Genomic DNA, 19,303 nt, shown 5'->3' with positions numbered 1-19,303 from the left:
CCTGGAATCAACTCTGGGAAGGAGGCAGCTGCCCTCACCTGCTGGCCAGCCTGATGGGATCGAGATGTGAAGGCTCAGAAAGGCGCCTGGGAAGAGGGAACCAGAGCCAGGGCTGACGAGGAGCCGAGCAGCCTGGGAGTTTCCAAAGACGTGCTGGCCCCCTTGCCTAAGGGGGCAACGTACATCGGGCGGAGGGGCTTCAAAGCAGCCACTTACCATCTGAACCCTGGAGGCCGGAAGTCCAAGGTACAAAAGGGGCAGAGCTGCTTCCTTCTGAGGGGGGACAGTCTGGCCCAGGGGCGACCCGGAGTCTGGTCTGGCAGAGCACCCCAGCTTGAGGATGTGTCCTGCCCGTATCTTCAGGTCATCCCCTGTCCACCCGTCTCTGTGGCCAGCTCTCCCCACACTGTGAGGACAGCAGTGATACCGCCTGGGGGCCACCCCGCCCACCTCATCTCAACTCGGGGACTTCCACACAGACCCCATTTGCTTCAGGCCTGTTCCCAGATGCCAGGTGTATGGACAGAAAATACTGGGGGGCCAGGGACACAGTTCGGCCCCTGAGAGGTGGAAGGAGGCTTAGCCATGCGTGCATATGAATGGGAAGGTGTGGAGGAGGACGGCTGAAGACAGCCAGGAGGTGACGCCACCGTCCCTGAGCCCAGCCCTGGTCAGGAGGTGTGCCTGCAAGGAGAGAGCCCAGGCCCCAGGAAGGTGGAAAAGGATGGGGCTTGCAGGGTGTGGGTGCCACGGGGCCCACCTGGCACAGCTCAGTCTCTCTGTAAAGGAGAAGGAGCCCCTCAAAGATGCTGAGAGGGCTGCACCCTGAGCCCCCTTAATGGGAATCGCTGAAGGTTAGGGCAAGCTGGGGGTGGGGGGCAGAGGTCTGTGTGAGGTAAACAGAGATGAGAAGAGGTGGCGGGTCCTCCCCACCCTCATCTGAGCCCTGTGCAGGCGACATGAGCGGAGACCGAGAAGCAACCTCCCGCGGGCTGCATTTCCCACCTGGGGCAGCTCTGGAGCTCTGGAGAGGGTGAGGGGCATTTGGCATCCAGAGAAAACCGGGGGCTACTGCTAAACCTGCGTCAGGGACCATGCCAGAGGCAGAGTGCCCACTGGGCAGTGTTCCTTTCCCAGCCAATGCCCCGAACCTGCCCCTCTGTCCAGAGGCTTCACCCCAGGAAAGCCAGAGCCATGGAACACACAATAGAAACCCGTCCTGCAAAGTCCATGAGCTTCGGAAGTTGGGGGACCCCGGTATGGCAGCCCAGGAGGGGCCTGTGGAGCTACCCACCTAAATCATCTCCTCTGACAGAGACTCAGGGGCGCCCCAGGCCAGGGCAAAGATGGTGGGTGGGTGGTGGGGTTGGCGGACTCCTGCGGCTGGAGGGGCTGCTCCACCTAGAGTGGAGGCAAGGACACCAGGGAGGCACTTCGTGGCAAGGAGCCCTCACCTCCAGGGATGCTCGAGGCCACAGGAGACACTCCGTGCAAATGGCAAACGAAAAGGAACGCAGCCTCCTGAGCCCAAAGCAGCCCACCACAGAGCAGGCGAGGCTCAGCCAACCCACAGCTACAGTGACCTCCAGGACTCCTGCTCGTCATGGTGACCCACTCCATTGCCGGGGGGGTAGGGTGAGCCCTCCTTTCATTTAGCATCACCCACAGTCACACAAGAGCAGCTGCAACCCCAGTTTATGTCCCCAGGCAGGGGACGCTGGGGCTGCCTCATCCCCACCTGCCCGGGGAAGCTCAGGCCCTCTCACACCTCATGGCTCAAGACCTGTCAGTTCTGCCCTGGCAGGCTCAGCTGCGAGCCCCGCGCTGGACACCCCACCACCCACCCAGAGCCTTTCTGAATAAGAGAGGCTTTTTGTCTCTGACAAAGTTGGACCAAAGCACTTAAATATCGAATTAACATCATTAAATATTAAGATTCATACCATTTTGATTAAACTTCTTAATTTATCGTATACATAGAGTCTGGGAGTTATATCAATTTTTTAATTGCATATCTAAAAATAGGTTTGAAAGCCATCAGAGAATCCATCCACACATGTCCTTATAGATCAAGAGGCTGCCTCTGGGTTGGGTTGTGCCTTTATGGACGCCAGCAATGACCATGAACTGTTCCAGTGAGGTTCAAATGCTTCCAGGTGCTTCCAGGTGACGGACAGCACCACTGTGCCTCTCCAGTCATGACATGTCGGTGACAGTGACACCAGACAGGATATAAAACACACTGCTGCGTCTCTCTGCCCTAGACCATTCCTTGCCCTCTGCATCCACTGGGCCCCTGGGAAGCTACATTCTCAGCTGAAAGCCCTGGACTCCCTGGCTCTCTGGCTTCTGGTCAAGGTCGGCCAACAGAATTGCCAGCATGGTCCCCACAAAGCCCTGTCCCTCAAGGCTCTCCTGTGCCTCATGGCTCCAAGTCCCGCGCCTGTGCTGACCCTGCAGAGGGATTTACGGCTCGGCCCCCAGGGCCCTCCTTGAAAGCCGTTTGATATATACAGCTGAATCAATGCTGAAGATCAAAATGGAAATTTTCAGATCAATGATCAGAGAAATCAGCAATCTACCATCTGCTCCCCTCCCCCCTCCACACATGCACACACACACACACACACACACACACGCATACACACGCACACATACACACACGCACATGTACATCCGTACACACGCACACACATGCACATATGTGCACAAACACACACACTCACACAAACACCTTGCTCTTCTAGGCCTGGATCATTATGTGCAGCACGACAGAGACATTTTATAAAGATACATTTAAAGGAAGACGACACATTAGGATTCAGACAGACTAGAAACTGGACGTACCTGGAGAGTGGCTAAATGGACACCAGAGAGAAACTGACTTCCATGAGTTCCATTCCTGCATCTGTTGAAAAGTCCAGTAAAACCACTTCCAGGATTGTCCCTGAGCATACAGGTGATAAGAGGCCAGATTCAGGCAGGCGGAAGATGCTCAGCGTGAGTTGAACTAGCAAACCTCTGAAAAGAGCTGAATAATTAGAATAGTTTTTGTTACTTAGATATAAAGACTGAAAACAGTTCAAACTCCATTAGACCTATCATGGAAAACTCTAGGGAAAGCTGCCTTCAGGAGCCGTTTGATCCAGAAGCACCCACAGTGTCACAAAGATTCAGCCTTTTCCATCTTCAGCCCTCCTGTTCCCAGTGTCCTTCATTTCAAGATCTCTACATGGTGGCAAGATGGCGGCCAACAGCTCCAACCCCAAAGCCATCCAGCTCAAGTCTGGGAGAGGTGTGTGCCGTGTGGTAAGAAAGGCCAGCCTATGTGTTTCTATAGGAGTAAGACAAACAAGTCCACTCACTGTCGGTGGTTCTGATGAAGGGCAGGCCTGCTCCTGAACTGCTGTCCTCGGAGGAATGGGGTGCTCTAACTGATAAGGCTGCGTCACGTGACCACTCTCGGAACAGAGTGTGTGGAACTGAGTGAGTCCACCGAACAAACAAGTCCTCCTGCCTGGAGAAGAGCAGGGTGTGCAAGTCAGGCAACTGCAGTCCGCCATCACCCGCCACCACAAAGCACCCTGCCCCACAGAAGGTGCCACCACCCCATCTGGAGTCGGCCAGCCCTGGAATGGAGACCTCCTTCCTGCCTGAGCCTCATCTGGTGCCCCGGGCTGGTGGAGCTGAGGCCTGCAGAGCTGGGGGACGTGGGGAAGGGCCACCTGTCTGTCACTGCCCACAGGCAGACTCTTCACCCCTGGCCTCTGCCTTCCGTCAGGTTCCCCCAGTGGTCCATGAGTGCAGATCCCCGGTGACAGTTTGGGTGGTCTGATTTCTGCCTTGGCCTCATGCTGATCATGTGGCCGAAGCTTCCTCATCTTCAGTCTGTGAGAAGATGCATCTAACACCGTGGAGCAGGGCAGGACGCGTCCTCCAAGGTCTCCTCTGGGCAGCGGGCATCATTGTGGACAGTGCCCCAGCCTGGCCGGGCACAGTGATGTGCAGAGTGGGCTACGTGAGGCATGAGATTGCAGGGCTTCACTGTGGACACTGCATCAAGCTGCTTGGTGTCAGTCCCAAAGACATGACCACCAAGCAAGGCCGGGAGTCACCGCCCCACACCCCTGAGAGGCTTGTAAGTGAGGCTGAGCGTGGGTCCTGCCTCCTGGGCTGTGAGCCTCAGCTGTGGTGCTGGGGTAACTGGGGAGGTGGGAGAGACCCGTGTCCTTGTCCACGCTCCCCTCCCCAGGGCAGCACCACTGACTGGCCCTGCGGAGAAGGCCGCCCCTCTGCAGGGCAGCTCTCTCCATGTGACTATCACAGCCTCCCCTCTGCGGCCCAAGCCCAAGCCCAGCTAGTAATGGCCCCCTTCTCTCTGTGGCCACCGGGGAGCCTGCCCTACCCTCATCTTGTGCAGAGGCTCAAGTGCCCTTTGAAGGTGCAGCTCCTGACAGTGTCCCAGCGTGCTGACCTTCTCCTCCCACGGCACCATCTCCACTGCCCACTCACACAGCGTCATTTTCTATGGCCCCTGGAGCTCACCTGTCTCCCCGCTTCCCCATGTGATGCGGGATCTTCTCCTGCCACGTGTCCACTTCTCCTTCACGGTTGTCCATGGGGAGGCCCCGTGGACACAGCACTGTTGGAGAAGCCTCCCTAGGCCAAGATGTGACTGAGAAGGGCCAGGGCCACACGTCTCAGGTCACAGGGACCAGGGGTGGGGGTAGGGGGTAGGGGGAGGAGACACACTGAACCAAGCAGGAGCACAGGGAAACGGGACATCTCAGGACCACCCACAGCCTGGGGAGGAGGCTCAGGTGACAGATGGGGGTGACACAGAGCGCCCGGGGAAGGCAAGGTGGGTCCTGTGCCCAGCACCTCAGAAACAGTTTCAGAGGCCGCTGGACTAGTGTCACCGAGGGCCGTGTCTCGTGACGCTGGCAGCCACCCGCTCTGCTCCTTTGAAGAGCTGAGGAAGCGCCTTCTGGTTCCGCACGAGGGACCCCCCTCGGGATCCCTCAGAAGCATCATGAAGGAGCGAAGCCCTGGCCGCTGTGGAAGGCCCTGGGGCCCCGGCTCACCTCACGCAGCAGACCAAAGGTTCAAAATGCCCTTTGCTGGTCCCACCAAGAGAGGGGCTGGGGCTGGCAGAAGGTGGGTGTGGGCTGCCCTGGACCACTCTGGGGAGAGTTCCCATGTTGTCCACAGACTGGCACCAGCTGGGACCCTCCAGACCCCACCCCCACAGAGTGGCCCCTGTTAGAGAACTGGAACCTGCAGCCGTCTGCGCACAGTGTCTGGAGACTCCTGGGGCTGAAGGCTCCTGGGCATTAGGGAGCCAGCATGCTGTCAGCCGGCATCCCAGATCCTGGTCACTGGCACCAGGACCAATGGCCACACGCCTGGCACCCCGCAGGTGCTGGAAAGTCCCCGAGGGCCCCCTGGGGGCTGCTGTCACATCATCCTGGCTGTCCTGCAAATGGGTGCTGGGACTGAGGGGCTGCACTCCCGCCCACCTGCACCTTCTGTCCCCCTGGTTCCAGGACCACTCCCGGCCTCTCAGAAGCAGGGGGTTGGAGTAAACCATCTGCCATCCCCCGTGACATTGGAGCCCTGGATTCCCTTGGGAGGCAGTGTCCCCTGAGCTGCTGTGAGGCGTGCACAGTCCTGGCTCAATCCTGTCCACCGGCCACTGCAGTAAGTGTGAAGAGGCCACCCTGGATGGTGGCCAGCAGAGGAGACTGGCCAAGGGGATCAGTGGACTTGACCCCTACAGGCAGCCACTGCCTCCAGCCATTGCGCCCCGGCCCTTTCCGAGTTGCACCACTGAACCCAGTGGTATTGTCTAAGCCAGTTTGATTTTTGCTTCTGAAACAGAGAGTCTCATGGGTGACACAGTGGGCAGCTGTGGGGAGGACCCAGAGCCAATACAATACCTCCACCCTGAGGCACACAGGGCCTCCCCAGGTCACAAGACCTCGTGGAAATGGGGGCCAGCTCTACCTTGGGGTCCCTCAGCCCACCCGTACACCCCTGTGGGACCGTTGATCACACAGGCTGCTCAAAGCCCACCGATGCATGGCCAAGCTGGCCCTGTCCCCCTGTGCTCACCAGGCTGCTCAGAGCTCGGCAGCAGCACTTGCCGTCCACAGACAGCCCAATCAGCGCCCTTTCTTTAGGAAGAAAGCTTCATTTTCTGCCTTTGTGGGACTGAGATCCTCCCCCACGGCCCCCTTCACAGCTAAGCACGTCACCACAGTGTGACTTCCTGTATCTATGAGTGATAAATAGGGCTGAGCACAGTGACCTGCTGACCAGCAGTCGCCGCCCTCCCCCGGAGCCCAGGACACCAGCAGGCCGTCCGTCTACCAGAGGCCCATGGCGGGTCTGCACCAGGCAAGCCACTGTCCTGCAATCACCCATGAGGCCCGGGCTCACAACAGGCCATCAGCGCCCTTCCTGGGAGGTGGCCCTGACTTGTGCTTAGTAGGTAGGTGGCCTATTTCACAGGGTTTAAAACGCATCAAGCAAAGTGTCATTGGATGCGTTGATGAACATCACTTGACATGGTCAACAGAGCACTTCAAAGCATTCATCCAAGATATGGATCCTGGGTCAATATGCCACGGACCCAAGACATGGAAGACACCTTCCCAAACTGTCCCCAACCAGCGCTGCGGCAGGGCTGAGGAAGGACACTTCACAAAGCACAGGAAAAACGCCCACGTGCTCCCCCTCTTCATGGCCGCACCTCGCCTCACATGCTCAGGGGACCTGGACAGCTAAGGATGGCTCTGTTTGGAAAGCGGCTCCCACTGCAGTGGCCAGTCACAAGACCAGCACCTGGAGAGTCTCCATGGCCCTGATGGAAGGGGCAGATTATGAAGAGAAACAGTCTGGGTGGGGCAGACGCAGAGACCCAGGAGGTGGCTATCCCCCAAGCTCTGACCTTGAGCCTGGCTGCAGCACACCCCCCCCCCCGCCTCATCCCTGCGGCTTCTCTGCCTTCCTCCAGGCCCCGCCCTCCCAGAGCACCTGTGTGCTGTTGGTGAGGAGCCGTGGAATGGACAGCTGGCCCCCCAACAACCAGTCGCGCCGTGTGCCCAGCTCCCACCTGTGCATGATTCACTGAAATCAACCTGAACTTCTACAGAGACCTCCTCCGTGCAGGTGTGTTCAACGTGACATGGCCCTCAGTTCCAATGTCAAAGGTGGGTTTGCCAACAGGGAGCCCACGGCTGAGCTTCCCGACACCTCAGGTTGCTGTCAGGAAAGTGGCAGTGTCCCTTTGTCCACAAGGGCTCCGCAGAGAGGGACACCAAGAGGACTCGTGTGGTGTGAGAGAGAGAAGGGGGCGATGGGCTAGGTGATGACTGACAGGTACCAATACAGTATAGATGGATGGTGATGGACAGACAGGTGACAGAGGTGGAGAGGTCAGGGAAGACTGGAGCTGACCCCGGAGGGGAACATCCCACCACGGGCTGACACACCCACCAAGGGGCAGACTGCGGTCTAAAAGCCAGGGCAGGAGTCCTGGGGTCCAGCACATCCTGAGGCAGACTCCTCCCTGGGGAGCCTCATCTTGGTTCTTAAGGCCTTTGATGGCCACACCCCGCCATCGAGGGCGATCTCTTTTCTTAAGCCCGTGGGTTGTAACTGAATCACACTACAAAGGGACACCTTCAGATCTGGCCCAGCGTTTCACTAAAAGACTGGGCCCTGGCTCAGCCTGGCTGCCACGTGGGATCCACCCCACGGCAGGTGGGCCACCTGAATCTGTCCTGGCACAAACCACATAAAAACCAGCAAGCAGGGGGGTGAGCTGACTCCTGGGAGGGACACGCAGGATCAGGACACGATGGGCAGGCTGAGCGGTGCTGAGCGGGCTCCACAGTCAGCCACGGGCTGGATACAGGTCCCTGAGAGAAGAGCTGACCTGCTGGACTCTGCCAGCAGGTCCTAGTGTCTGTGGCTCTCAGACCCTGAGATGAACTGTCTAGGCTGCGGCCGGGACGACGAAATGAGGGAAAGAAGGGGCAGGAATGTACTTTGAAGGACCTGGACACTTCAAGGTCAGACCAAGGCAAAGGAGTTTGGGAAAGAAGGCAAGCGGGCCCTGCACAGAGGTGGGGCCAGCTCACTGGAGGCAGGAGCCGTGGTGCAATGCTGCCTCCGCGTGGCCTTGGAGAATATTGCAGCCGCCCGCCAGCCACCTCAAGCTCCCAGGCCCTTCAGTCATTCAGACCTGCTCTGCAAACAGCCCTCTGGGCAGGGCAAGGAGACACACTGACCACAACTGTGAGGACCAAGTTACAATCGAGGCAGCAATAAAGGGACCATCAAGGTTACACGTCATGTCCTTCTTCCACGGCAGCTTCTCACTGAGCGCAGGTGCACACCACCCCACTACCTCAGAAGCCACCTGCTTCACACAGCTGTCCTGGGACAGGGTCATAACAGCCCCTCTAAAAGTGACGAGACAGAGCTCAGAGACCCTAGACCACGCACCTAGGCTGCAGTGAGCACCATGTCTGCCACCAACACCCTGCCGCTCTGGTGGAGACCAGCGCCCTCTGATGGAAATACAAACAAGCTGCATATCTGGTAGCAATTTTCCATCACCAGCATTTACAAACGTAAATATATATAAACAGGAGAAAGTAATCTTAATTGAGCGCTTTTTTAACCTGATATATGCCAAGTACGATCATCTTGCCATGTAACTGACCTTAAGCACTCCTGGAGGTGCTCTCATCCGTTTTGACCTAAGTCTCCCAGGTCTGAGCTTTAGTCTCACATATGAGCATCTCCATGTGGCCTGGCTGCACATGGCCAGGGCTGACATGGAACAAACCCTTCCTGGTGCTCTCAGTGTGTTAGGTACATTGTGAACACTGTGCTCATGTCAAGGCAATGAGTCTAACTGTAGCACAGTGAGGTGACACTATTGTCCCCATTACACAGATGAACTGAAGCTCAGAGAGGCTAATGACCTGCCAAGGGTCACCCAGAGGACCAAGAACGTGAACCCAGGACCAGACATGTGCACGTCCCCACTCTGTCTTGTGCCTCTTTGTTAGAAAATGCCTGTCCAGTTCTGTGTGCCCTGTGACCACAGCCAATGGCCAAAAGCACTGGCTGAGGAAGCCCGTGGAGGCTGTGGGCAACCTTGATGCAGACAAGATGGGCTTATCCCATGTTATCGTAAAAACAAGTGGGACAGCAAAACACGGCATCTCTGAGTGCCCCTCTCTGTTCCCCAAAACCCAGACCCCAGCCAGATTAAGGGGGCAATGAGCGAGTCTGGCCAGAGTGTCCAGATCACATCATCTCAAGGACACTGGCTCTCTCGCAGGCTGGGGACCAGGGCACGGCTGTGTGGTGTGCGATGCTGCTTTCTCCTCTGCTCAGGAGGACAGCTGGTCCGGGGGTGCTGCTCAGGCAGGAGCAGAGCAAACCTAGCAAATGGCGGATGCTGCTGCCTTCCAGCCTAACTTCTCAACCCTCTCCACGCAGGGACCCTGGGACCAGAGCACCGTAGAGAGGGACGTGCTCCTGCAGCTGCCCAGGTGGGGTGCGGGAGGGCCAGAAGGCACTCCTTCTGTGAGGCACTGGGAGTTATGCAGAGCAGGGGGCACCTGTCTAGCCTGTTGCCCTTGGAACACCTGGTGAAGCGTCAGTCTAGCCCGTCACCAGTGGATCTGAATCTGCCTGAGAGCTGACACTGTTGTCCCCACTACACAGAAAAGTGGAAGCTCAGAGAGGTTTCTCAATAGCCTCACATATCACTTCCCTTCTCTGGAGTCTTCCCTGGTGGCTCGGCAACCAGCCCCACTGCCTGGCACAACGGGGCCAGGAACATTCCACCCCCAGGTCCTGACGGCATTTCCTCTCCACACTTCCTACACTGACCACATTATGTGACCCACAGGTCAGCTTGGACATCAGTGCAGTCCTGGAAAACCAACCATCTAAAGATGACTGCTGCTCCTGGCAACTGTGTCTGTTCTTCCCGTCAAAGAAGATGATACCTAACATGGGCTCCACACCAAGAAAGCCACATGTCAATGGAGCAAATAGGTCACACTGTAGCAATACCAAGGAAAACCATAGGCCAGACACAGAGTTCCTGTAAGATCTTTACCACCATCGTCACCAACACCACCATTACCATCATTGTTATCACTATCATCACTATTATCAAATCACATTATCACTATCATCACCACTATCACTAATATCTTGATCACTCTCATCAGAATAACCACCACCACCATCATCATCACTATTATTACATCATCACCATCACCACCACCATCACTATAATCATCATCACCATCACTATCATAATCACCATCATCACCACCATCGTTGCCATCACCATCATGACCACAATAGTCACCATCATCATCCCCACCACCATCACCATCATCATCACTATCATCACCCCCATCATCACTGTCATCACCACCATCACCATCATCATCACTATCATCACCCCCATCATCACTGTCATCACCACCATCACTCTAATCATCATCATCACCATCACCACCATCATTGCCAGCACCATCATTACCACAATCATCATCGTCATTACCACGATCACATCATCGTCATCACCATCACCATCATCATCATCATCGCCATCACCAATCCTTGTGATGGTCTCCCCTCAGCATGTCCTACCACGGTTGCTCCAGATCTTGACAGGCAGCATCAGTGATTGCCGGGTTATCCATCCCGACTGTCAGGGGTGGCTTTGCCAGTGGTTCAGTGTTTCAGTGTGTCCCCAGCTAAGATGAAATTTGTCCTCAAAGGCTGATAAACTGTAAATTGCCTTCCCACTCTTTCCCTCTTCCAAAGCCGCTCCTTTCCATTAGTGATTAAGTTAAAAGATTCATGGGGAGACTGAAAAAGCAGGGTGCCCACGGGGCCAGGCAAGCAACGTAAGGTAGCCAAGGACCAGGCGGTCTTCTCTGCACACAGACACCTGGGGTTGCACGTGAGACACAGAGGACAGGCTCCTTGCTCAAAGAGTCTGCTGGGGTTCCTTTACCTCGTGGCACCTGGCTCTTGGCCAGCACCTTTCTCAGTTGTGATGGAGTCACAATGTAAGAAGTCTTCATCCTAGGGATGTAAGGGACGCCCAGTGATGGCTACTGAGCCTGGGCCTGGGTTCCAGAGAGACACTCGGCACTGGGCCTGGGTCATGCTCACAGAGCCGCTGAGACCCAGTTTCTTGCAGTAACATACATAAAATGCCAGATCATCCCAATTCTCAAAGAAGCTAGAAATTGATTTTCAGCTGAAAATCCTCTGATTTTCAAATATTGGCATGGAAATTGCCTAAACACCATGTGAGCCAAGCAAACCCATCTGCACCATGGACCCAGCACATGTCCCACTGGCTGGGACCTTGTCTGGGGGCTTCCTGGGGGTGGCTCACATCCCAGATGCTGGACTCAACGACCTTGGGCTACAAAGAAACAGCCCAGCTTCCGAGGGTCTTGCTGAGAACCACGGACCGTCTCATGCAGACTTGGTGAGGACTGAGAAGATGGACACCAGGAGGTCCATGAGAGTCTACTTGTCTGCCAGAGCCTGTCCAGGTACAGTCAACCCGCAGGGAGCACCAGGCTCTCTGGGAGATTCTGGAAGAAGCAAGGAGAGCGTGTTACTTCCTCACGTGACCAGCACTGGACCACAGTGCTGTGCCTCAAGGTGATCGTGAGGAATTGTAAGTCATTCCACCCTGTGACAGGGGCCTGCCAAGAGGGACAGCGAGATGCACCAGCTGAGAGGGAAGGGAGGGGAGGGACTCTCCAGCGCAGCAGCCAGCGGAGAGTGGGGTCTGGGCCGGGGTCTTTCCCTGAGGCCCACCTGAGGAGACGCTGCTGTCCCTGGAGTGTGCTCCAAAGCGGGTGCCCTGCACAGGTGAGGAGTGGCGATGGCGGCCCAGCCCAGGAGCCTCTCGGTCAGCTGTGGTCACCAGCCATGGCTGCCATCCCCATGTTTCAGTTAGGTCCTGGTAACAGAAGGGACTCTGGGAACGTAGCTAAGGACAGTCCAGGAAGGATTTGGAGATTCACAAATTGGTGGGATACCCAGGGAGCCGGGCTTCAGAATGCCCTGAGGCAAGAATAGAGGCTGCTGGTCCTGTGGCTATGTGACCAGGGCTGTCCCAGCAGCCTCCTAGCCACCTGAGGCCCTGACCCCTCCCTGTGCTCATGCAAGATCCACCCGAGCGCCCGTCTGGGGACTGCCTTGCTGGCCTCCTGGGGGCAAGGAGGGAGAATCTAGCTCCCGGGATGACCAGAGGGGCACATGGTTAGCAAGAAGGCCACAGAGCCATACACGATGGTGGAGCTCCCAATCATAGGAGGGGGTGAAGGCAGGGCACCAGGGACCCCAGTGTCATTGGCCATGGAGATCAGACTTCAGGATCGCCCAGGAAAATGTGCCCTGGGAATGGCCTCTCGGCCAGAGCTCCTTCCCACGCTCCCAGTTCAGAGACACGACTGGAGAACTTGTCACCGGCTCTGTGGTCAAAGCATAAAGAGTAATTTTTGTTGATCAATTAAAAATCAGTGAGGGCCGGGGGTGTGGCTCAGTGGAGAGCACTTGCCGAGCACGTGTGAGGCACTGGGTAGATCTCCGGCACCCCATAAAAAGTAAAATAAAATAAAGGTATGGTGTTCATCTACAATGTAAAAAGTCTTTTAAAAATAAATAGATAGATAGATAGATAGATAGATAGATAGAAAGGAACATACATTTTTTAAAGATGCAACAATCAATTTCATGGCATTACAGAGGACACCTACTCTTGGGAAATGAAAGTCTCCAACTAATTTGCATGGAACAAAATTTTGTAAATTGTCATTTGACCCAGGACACAAAACACAATTTCAACTTTAAGACCTCAACATAGATTAACAAATTTTGTCTCGGAGAGTAAATATCCAGGGGCAAGATGAGAAGAAATTTTCTTCTAGAAACTGGTGCAACCCGTTGTGTAATAACAGTCTGTTTGAACAGTGGACGGGGAGAGGAAGTCACTCCTCCCCAGTGGTCTGTCTCCTGCTCTCTCGGAGCAACTCAAGCTCCCAACGTCTACGGAGACCCTCAAACACCCTGGGCCTGGTAAGTTACGGGTGCACATGGCTCCCTTTCCCCAAGTCAGCTCACTGCACCCAACTTCATGGGCTGTGTTGACCGGGCAGTGTTTCCTGGAGGATCTGTGAGCTCGGGACCATGGCCTGTCCTCTGTCACTGCAGCCCAAGCTCCAAGGCACACGTGCACCATTATTTGGTCTGAATTGATGGATGTTTGGGGGATTTCCAATAATTTGCTACCTTGAGCAAAGCTGCAGAGAACATTCCTGTGCCTATGCCCATGATCATTTTCAAAGCTATTCGTAATACAGATTCCTAGGAGTAGGAAGGACTTCTGGGACAACAGTGTAAAATCGGTCTTTGAAAACGTTGTGCCCGCTGAGGACCTTGACAAACTATCCACTTTTCTGCACCCTGCAGCCCAGTATCTTACTGACCTTTGCATGGTGAAAGGTTGATGGGCAAAGAGAACAGATTCTCCATGACAGTCCTCTACAGGAAGGAGGGTGAAGAGGCCTCATCTCAACATCCCAGATCCTTCTCCCACGCCCTGTGGCTCAGCTTCCTGCTCACACAGCCAGGTGGAGAGGCTCAGAGACCAACTCTGCAGAAGTCCGGACAGGAGGAGCCCTGCTGTAGGAGGAACAGGTGCTGCTGTGTCCCCAAAAGAATCCCCCAATATTCCTGAAGATACCAGGTCAGCGTCCCAGAGCGGTGAGTTCAAGTTCTCAAGGAAGAAAGACGAAATGGAGAAATGCACAGGGAACAAGCCGGGCACACTCTAGCCGAGACCACTCAGCCACAGGGTATCTACAGGGCAAAGGGGTGAGCTAAGCAGGGCTGGCTGCGGTGGTCCTCACCCACAGGAGCCCTCCATATGAGCGTGGGACAGTGGGCATTTCTGGAGACAGTTTTAGTCACTCACTGCCAGTTGGGTAGGATTTGCCATCAGCACAAGAATCATGAGGACCAAATGTCAATCGTGCTGGGTGAAGAGCCCTGGCTTGGACCCAGAGTGATGTGGGGTCATGCTGGGGCCTGGCATGGACAGAGATCTTACCAGTTTTCTTTCCAGAGTGGGCACCCTGGCAGGGAGAGGGTCAGATGGTTTAGAGGAACCAGAGGACAGGCGCACACACACACAGTTCTGTTTCTAATATTATAATAGATAATATTTGTTCTCAGTTGGGATGAAACAAATAGAGATGTTGATTTCACTGACTGAGCTCCGTGGAATGGAAGGAAGGAGGGAGGAGGGACGGAAGAGGAAAGAGTGAGGGAGGGGGGAAAGAGTGAGGGAGGGGGGAGAGAGGGGGGAGGGAGGGGGAGGGAGGGGGAGGAAGGGGGAGGGAGGGGGAGGACATGGACACCCAGCAAGGCGCTTTCCAAGGCACTAGGGAATAAAACCAAATCTCACTCGTCCTGCACTAAACAAATCAGATGAGCATTGCCTGCTAGGGCAAGGGGCAGGCTGGCATCTCAGAGGAAGGGAGCTGGAGGGAACAGAGGCTGCCTCCCACTTCTGCCTTTGCCCCCTGCAGCCTGAGCTTCCGGAGCCCTGCCCACCTGTGTCCACAGGCCAGGGGCTGTTCCTGTGGGGTCAGGGAAGCCTCCAACATGGGCAGGATCCACGGGCTGCAGTGTCTCCGTACTCCATGGCCCGCCCAGACACACAGACATGAAAGACCAAGGACGACCGAGTGGTAAGTCGATGGTCCTCGGTCTCCAGGTGGAGCGCTCCAGACAGAGATGACAGGCTGCACCCACCTGGGCTGCACGTGGGCGAAGAGGAGACTGGAATCCAGGGAAGAGGACAAGGAGTCCCCCGCCCGTGGAGGTGTGGCCTCAGGCCCAGGGGCGGTGGTGGTGCAGGGGTCATCCCCAGCCACCAGGCCTCCCTGCACACCTGCGGCTGCCACTTCCTGACGCAGACAGGAGGTGAATCCGAGTTCACCCACGAATTAGAGTTGTGTCCATGGTGTGAAAGTTCTTTTTTAGCCTTTTTTAGCCTATAATTAAACGCGGAACAGATGGGATGATCAGAACCAGAGTATTAGGTTTGTGCTACTTATAAGAATGGCTGCGTGTGGGGCCCAGCCGCTCCACTCCTCAGACTCAGTCCCTGCTGAAAACGTGAGCATGATCAGGGCTTTGATCTCGAGTTCCCAAGGTTTAAAAACATGTGACGCTTAACCTAGTTACATGAGTTGGGGCGCTTGGGAGAGCTTGAGACGTGTTCCTCTGTGGAGACTTCAGAACTCAGGAGCTTATGTCTGCTAGACACCCAGAAAACAGTCGTCTCTAAACATGAGACTCTAACTGTGCCACGTGAACAGCTCCTGAAAGGTAATTAATAAAATTGCAAATATTTAAAGCACAATGTGCCCAGTTTGCAAGATTCACATATAAAACCTAATAATGTTTGTTAAGAAGAACTTGTAAGCTCAACACTGCTTCCTGTGATTTTGTTTTTTATTTATAACATAAAAGAAATCACAGGCTCTCACAGAGATACCACCCCAGCGCCAGGCTTGGGCATCATCACACCTACCCCCCAGGAAAGCCCTCTGTTCTGCCGTCACTAAGGTAACGTGGGCAGGGAGGGTCCAGGGAGAAGCAGGTCCTGTTGCTGCTCCAGTGGCCCAGCTGGTCCCCTCAGGGCTTCTTGCAGCCTCTCCGGGCCCCTCACTCTCCTTCAGCTTTCTGTGACATCCTTCCACAGGTTTAAATTAGGGTCATCTCTTTCACTGCCTGATCATCGCCACCAAATCAACTATGTTCACACATATTCCAGGCATCCCAATCTTGCACCAGTTTAGTAATAAGTGATTTTTAAGTAATAGCCACACAATTTTTAAAATGCTTCAAAGAATGGTCACGCTCCACATCTTTTCAAAAATAAAAATGATTTATAGTGTAAAATCCATGAGTATGCAGTGAACTATGGTGTCATTTCCTTGACCTATGATGTCCTGGGGATTCCACTGAGTTTATAGATCAGTGCAAGGAGGGGGCTGGATCTTCTGCCCATGCAAACCACAGCAGGAGACCAAAGATAAACAGGATTTCAGGTGACAGTTCTCATCCTTCCAGGGCAGTGCGTCTTTGGGGGCTAAGCATTTAGGCTGTGCCTGGGGTGCATGGTTCTCCGTCACTGTTCGCCCTGTCAATCAATTCAGCGTGGGTGACCCAGGGCCGGAACCCACCCTGCAGAAGCCAGGGTTTCAGATCTGCTCATCTCCGCCTGCCTTTCATAACAACTACTCCAAGCAGTTTGGCCCCTGAGTGTCACCGCTCAGCCTAGACTTGACAATACAGCCCTCGTTCAATAAGCCACCTGAAAGAGAAGTGGGTGGGGAGTCATCTAGCCAGAGCAGGTGGGCTGGGCGCCCGACACTTATCATCCTTCCTGCAGAGCTCGTCTCTGGAGCTCGGGGGATATCCAAGTTCAGAAATGTCAGGACAATCCATCAGTCTGAGATGTTGACTCTAAGTGAAGTAACGTCCTAAGCTTATAAAAGATAGGACCTTGTTTCCCCATATCTGCCAATCTGATTTGCAGGTGGTTCAGCCCCACGACCTGAGGAAGTTAGAGTGACTGCTTCAGGTCTGCACTCGCGGGGCAGCAGACACACTGGACACTCAGCGCAGCAGAGAGCTTTTCCAGGTGGAGAGCGCCCTCTGGCAGACACTGCAGAGCTCAGGAGCTGGCCGAGGGTCACTGCCTGCAGCAGGTCCACAGTGAAGATTGACAGGCAGCCCGCGAGCTTCACCTTCAAGAGGCCTCCCCGGAGGACAGTGCCAAGGTCCTCCACTCCAAGCACCTCTGGCACAGGAAGAAGTCATGACCAGCTCAAGGCCTTTCTCAGAGCAAAAGAGGCCAGACCAAAAAAAAAAAAAAATCACAGGTTATTTGATTCCCAAAATGTAAACTGCTGTAAAAGGAAGATCCAGTCCACAGAGCAGAGAACAGAGTAGAGAATCTGCAGGAGAACAGGGTCTGTGGGGTGGGGCAAAGAAGGTGGGCGAGGCTCCCCTAGTCCTTTACATTGCCACGGTTACTCAGGAGCATGTGCTAATCAAAACTCAGGGACACACACCTGAAATGGGTGCAGGCAGGCTGCTCACAGGTAAGTCAGGAAGCCAAAAGTCAGGCTGTCACAGAATCCCCAGGCAAGTTGCCACACAGGAGGATGCTGTGGACGGGCACACGCGGCTGGGCACCGCCACCAGGCTTCTCAGCCAACCACCTAGAGACGCTCCAGGCAGGTCACAGCTGCCTGCCCCTCTGCATCCCCGGGCCGCTCAGGGACCTCCTCTCCCCTGGAGAGGACTCTGTGGTCCTGGTAATAGATAACTGGCCTCCTCTGGCCACGCCTCTGTCCCCTCTCTTTTCTGCTCGCTCCCTGCTCCCAGGAGGGCTGTTACAAGGCCAGCACTGCCTTCCACAAACTCCCAACAGAAAGCAACACCGAATCTCCTCTCAGCACTTCATGGGGATTCGTGTGTCCAACACTGACCCTCTGATCGCCATGGAGGGGAATGAGCTGCCCTGACTGCCCTCCTCTGCCTGAGGGTCCTCCAAGCCCTGACTGGACCACCATACTCTGCCTGGGAGGATCCGCCAGGGCCTGACTAGACCAACATCCTCTGGCCAGAAAGGTCCTCCAGGGCCTGACTAGACCACCATCCTCTGCCTATGAGGGTCCTCATGTCCCCTGACTAGACTACCATCCTGTGCCTGAGAGGGTCCTCCAAGTCCTGACTGGACCACCATCCTCTGCCTATGAGGGTCCTCTAGGCCACAACTAGACCACCATCCTCTGCCTATGAGGGTCCTCCATGTCCCCTGACTAGACCACCATCCTCTGCCAATGAGGGTCCTCCATGTCCCCTGACTAGACCACCATCCTCTGCCTATGAGGGTCCTCCATGTCCCCTGACTAGACCACCATCCTCTGCCTGGAAAGGTCCTCCATGTCCCCTGACTAGACTACCATCCTGCGCCTGAGAGGGTCCTCCAAGTCCTGACTGGACCACCATCCTCTGCCCAGGAGGGTCCTCCAGGTCCCTGACTGTACCGCCGCCGTCTCTCAGGTACTGTAACTCTCTAATTCAATGAAATCTGCAACATTGCGAAAGAAATGTTTCGAGATTTGCAGATTCCATGATGGACAGACGGTCCAGGGAGGCAACTGTCTACTAGAGGCCAGTTGGCTCTGACCCCTGGGGTCACTCAGCAGTGCCTCTGCTTGAACTTTCACATCCCTCTTCTGGATCTGTGAGTGTCCATGTCTGGTCTCTCCTGCCGGCTGGTTGTGACCCCTTCCGTCGTCTCCCTTGGGACAGGATAGAACAGACAGCCCCACATGCTCTGGTCCTCACGTCCCTGGACACTGTAACTTCACTGTTTTGAGGATTCCCCCTCAGCACCTGATATTCAGGAACACCAGTAACTGGTGGGGTGGGAGGTCGCTGATGGCCCTTGCCACAGGGAGATGGCCGACAGCTCCCTTTGTCACCAAGGTCTGTATTAGGGACCTCCCACCACTGTGGCACTGCCATCCTAGAGCCCAGCCCCCAGGATGAATGCCCCTGGCTTGTGATTGTGTGACCCACGGGGTGGGTGGGCATAGTAAGCGATATCTCTGGATGTCACACTGATGGATGTCACTCCCAAATCCTGACCCATGCCAGGGAGGATGGCTGACATGTGTCCCTGTGCCGGCACTCGGCATTGCCCGACGGAGGCTGGGCAGGTCCCCTGAGTCACGCATGCAGAGATCCAGGGCATCACTCCAAAGGAGGTCGGCAGCCTCTGCAGCTGGCTCACGCTGGCCTCTGCAGGGCACCACCGTCCTTTGTTGTCACCTCAGGGTCTTCCTCCCCACAGCCCGGGGAGTGTCCTTGTCGGGGGTGGGGGCTGCTGTGGCCGCTTCTCCTCCTCTTTCCTTAATGTCCCTGTGACCTGTGACCGGGGCCTGGGCTCAGGACAGTCCCACCCTCCTTTCCCCTCTCACTCTCTCTCTCTTGCAGGTCTCTGGAGAACCCCAGCTGTTAACTAGAGGTCCTCCGCAGGGCCACGGCACCAGGGCACGGCAGTGTGTGGGCCTCCTACCCAGGTCCAGAGACTCGGTGGCTTGAACCAGGACCCCTTTGCCTCCGGGACGGCTCGCTG

This window comes from Callospermophilus lateralis, chromosome 1, assembly GCF_048772815.1.
Source record: "Callospermophilus lateralis isolate mCalLat2 chromosome 1, mCalLat2.hap1, whole genome shotgun sequence".
Classification (NCBI taxonomy): Eukaryota; Metazoa; Chordata; class Mammalia; order Rodentia; family Sciuridae; genus Callospermophilus; species Callospermophilus lateralis.
The sequence above is the reverse complement of the archived record's forward strand: the minus strand, read 5'-3'. Positions refer to the sequence as shown.